The following is a 4,194-nucleotide window of genomic DNA, read 5'->3' as shown; positions in this document are numbered from 1 at the left end:
ATTAGTGGCTCGTTTTTCCTACAGTAGGGGTGACAAGAAAAGGGCTACCTGAAAGGGGGAGGGACATGCAGCAAACTGTCAGTCATCATTCCACAACCAATGTTATTTAGGCTTAAAATAACGTTGATTAACGCACGCTTAAGAAGTGTCAAAGATGCTCTTGAGGCAGAAGCTTTTTGGCTGCTTCCAGCGAATGCGTTCTGAACGTAGCATAAGAACGGCCCCAAAAATATCTGCAGCAAATATCGGCAGTCATCTAGATTGATTTCAAAATAATGGGTTTTGGCATTGTTCCAAAAAAACAAAACCCATATCAGTCGTTCTCTAATGCGTGCTACTAAAAGAATGGACACATTTATACAATATTGATTGATTTTTCTTTGTTTTAACTTTATTCTGCTTGTAGCTCCAGAGGTTCTTGGCCCGGAGAAATATGACAAGTCATGCGACATGTGGTCTTTGGGCGTCATTATGTATATTCTGTAAGTCTCTCATTCTTTTCCTTTTTATCTCTTCAGCTTAAATAATTCTGACTGTTTCGCTAATCTTACTTGTTTTTGTTTTTTAATCCAACAGGTTGTGTGGGTATCCTCCTTTCTATTCCAACCATGGACTAGCCATATCTCCTGGGATGAAGAAGAGGATAAGGATGGGGCAGTATGAATTTCCCAACCCTGAATGGTCAGAGGTGTCTGAAGAAGGTAAAAATGGAGAGGGTCCTGTATAGAAATTGGCTAAAATAAGGTTCTTTATGCCACAAGTTTCTATTCATGTACCAAAGGCGAATCAATATAGTTGTATCGTTTTAAATGATGCACCTAAAGCTCCAGTGAAAATTTCTGAAGGTGACATTTTTTTATCATAAGTAGAATTTCATGCCTTCGTAATTATTTCATAAAGTCCCGCTGGTAGGTGAAACCTTCAGATAAAACACGACAGCAGAACTATTTCAAGCCTGATCAAGAAATTGAAACTGATCGAGGCGTTTCGCCTCGATTTTTGCTGCTGCTGAGCTGAAAGTTAGCTCTCATTTTATGAGTAATTTGCTAGTTTTGGTAAGAAAACTGAAGTCATCAGGTGAGGTACAGCTTTCTAGTTTTTTTTTGGGGGGGGGAGGCGGGGTTCTCCAAACAGCAGATGCAGCAGTGGAACATATTCACTTGAACTCACTTCAATTCACAATGAAGAATCCACTGAAGAAGCCTTTTCAAAGTGTTGTTTTTCACCCGCAGCGTTCCACATAATATATTTCATCCTCCTGTGGTTTCTCTCTAGAACGCTGCAAAAAGCCTACTTCCTAAACCGCATGCAGATAGCTCTGATTCCATTAATGCACCATCTCTCTAAAAGCGCATTAACAGCAACCAGGTTTTTACCGTCGATGCTTTTTTGTTGTTGTAAATTTTTGTCCTGCTGCAGATTTTTCAGGATTCCTGTAGATCCTTAAAGTAAAAAAAAAAAAACATTGACTTCCTCGATATAAAAATAAGACCTTAATTGGTATTAAAATGTCTTAAATCAGTCTTTCATAGGTCTTAAAATTGTAACCAAGTCATAAATAGGATTTTTTTTTTGTAATTCATATAAAAATTTTTAATAAATCATGATAATTTTTAGACATTTACCAAATGGCTCAGCTGTAACCATTATTAGTTCCATCCTGACAGCAGAACCAATAAAAACAATGTTGCAAACAGACCTTGGAGTGATGCGCCATGAGGAAGTGTAAATTCAATTAAAATGGGCTATCCAGCCCAACAGTACCTGGTAATGCATATGAGGAATGGCGTATTTTGAGCAAGAACTCATTCAAGCTCGACACGATGGGAATCAAACCTGTGGAGTAAGACGTGAAGAGTGGAAAAACAAAGCGCCAAAATGAAGTTACTGAAAAGCAGCAGCTATTTCTCAGTTCTGTTCCACGCTTGTCTCTGTAAGGCCTCTACAGCATCTCCGACGTCAAAAAATGCACCAGTAGCATCAAATGTCCGGATAATGTTTGGTTAATAAGCCTACAATGAAAGCAGAGCTATTATGGACTTTGAGTAGGGTTCAAAACAAAGTTTGTGAATTTCATTCATCGGTTTTTAAAAATACATCTGTTATTAGTGTGTTTTTAGCTTTCTTCCTATATAGAAAGTTTTTCAAAATTGTAAACATTTCTACTGGGCCAGAGCGTTAAAATAAGCGTCAGTTTAAATTTGTCACAACCAGATTAATTGTGAAGTTGGTCTTAAAGTTTTATTTCAAGGGACAAAAAAAGCCTTAAATTTAACTTGCCTTATGTAGTAATAATCCTGTTTTTACTAATTCAGAATTTCTCCTTAGATAAAATTATATCAAATCAACTTGGACGGTTTGCCAGGCCTACCAACCGGAGCGGATAGATGCAGGCTGTGTTAGAGGAAGGGCAGTCTATGTAAAGCAGTTCTATGAATATTTTAGAACTGAAAATAACCAATATTGTGTATAAATTAGCTGTAGCATCTTTTTGCAGAACAACTGTATTTATCTTTTAGAGACCGTAAGTCGTGCCTTTATCACTACCTGGCTGGATTACTGTAATGCACTTTATTTGGGGGTTAGTGCCTCTAACATTGCTCAACTTCAGAGAGTGCAAAATGCTGCAGCACATCTTTTATCTGGCACTTGTAAATATGAGCACAATACCCTGATTTAAGCCTCATTACACTGGTTGGCTAGCCTGATAAACCAGACTAAATGTGAGATTAAATATGTAATTTAAGCTACGTTTACACCGCAGCCTGAAGTGACCCAAATCCGATTTTTTTTGCCCATATGCGACCTGGATCTGATCTTTTCATGGCAGTCTGAACAACACAGATCCGATTTGTTCCCAATCCGACCCAGGCCACTTGGCTATTTGGTCCTGAATCCGATATGAATCTGATCTTTTCAAATGCGACCTGTGTGTGAACGGCCAGATCGCATTCATCCAACCTGAACGTCATTAATACCCGACAAAGGTCAATATTATGCGTCTTGCTACGCAGAAGCGGCAAGACAAACAACAACCATGGCGGATGATGATGCGGAGAGCAGTATTTATGTTTGACCATATTGAAGAGATTGTGTTTTTATGGTTGGAAAAGATCGCTAGATGGTACTACCATCCATGTTTACTTCCGGAAAAAAAGAGCACCCTGGCCTGTGACGTCTTTACATCCTCTGCTCCGCATGCGGGACACTTGCGTTGTATGACTGCAGTTCACACAGGAGATCACATACAAGTCGCATATATTTGGAAATATGAACGGCAACGTAAAAAAATCGGATTTCGCAAAAAAATCGGAACTGAGCATCAAGGCCTGTAGTGTGAACGTAGCCTTAGTCTGGCCCCGATGAATGAGACATCGGAAGATTGTTGATGAGAACAACATGTTGTCTTTCAAACCATGTCTGTGCCTATTGGCCAACGCTCTGACCAATGAGCGCAACGCACATGAGCTCGCCCGTCTCTTTCCTTTCTGTTAGTTGCCAGATCCGCTAATGCTAACCAGAACCAGACCGGTTCAACTACAACCTACTATTTCTTTTGGTTCTATAATTTCTACATTAGGATCATAAGCGCCAGTAAATATTTATTTATTTTCTGACCCGTTATCATTTCTGAAACTGGATGTATTGATTTTGAAAAGTGAATTATTTTGATGAAAATGTTCCAGCTATGACCTTTTTAATACACCTTGGCTATTGCTGCATGAAAGAGCCGAAAATGCGCCACTGCAAACATTAATATAAGCAAGTTTTCTGTCTACAGCTAAACAGCTTATCCGGACCCTCCTGAAGACTGAACCGACCCAAAGGATGACCATCACAGAGTTTATGAATCATCCATGGATCAATGTAAGTGGACAAAATATAGCCCTCATGTTGATGTTTCAGGATTATTATGGCTGCGTTCACACTGCAGGCCAGATCTGAATCCAATGTTTTTTTGTTTGCGTTGCCGTTCACATTTCCAAATATATACGTATGGGACCTTCTGTGAACTGCATTTATACAGAAGTAAACATGGATGGAATTGCTCGAGGGCATCTAGCGATTTTTCCCCAAACTTAATGTCGTAGGGAAGTTTTATTTAGATGTCAAATCATTCTGGCTTAAACATGTATATAAATGTACTCTTTATCAGACGATATTGTCCCAAAAGTTAGAGAATTTCTATTTTTA

General features: G+C 38.9%; 1 long non-coding RNA gene across 1 annotated transcript; it reads left to right on the top strand.

Annotated features, from left to right (window-relative positions):
• Positions 1-354: 354 nt before the first annotated feature.
• On the top strand, positions 355-4,136 carry LOC107081342. Its single transcript, XR_001481058.1, has 3 exons — positions 355-482; positions 577-701; positions 3,782-4,136. It is a non-coding gene; the product is annotated as an uncharacterized LOC107081342 (long non-coding RNA).
• Positions 4,137-4,194: the final 58 nt, after the last annotated feature.

Source organism: Cyprinodon variegatus, unplaced genomic scaffold, assembly GCF_000732505.1.
Source record: "Cyprinodon variegatus isolate N-32 unplaced genomic scaffold, C_variegatus-1.0 Scaffold4301, whole genome shotgun sequence".
Classification (NCBI taxonomy): Eukaryota; Metazoa; Chordata; class Actinopteri; order Cyprinodontiformes; family Cyprinodontidae; genus Cyprinodon; species Cyprinodon variegatus.
This window is presented reverse-complemented; position numbering and strand designations above follow the sequence as displayed.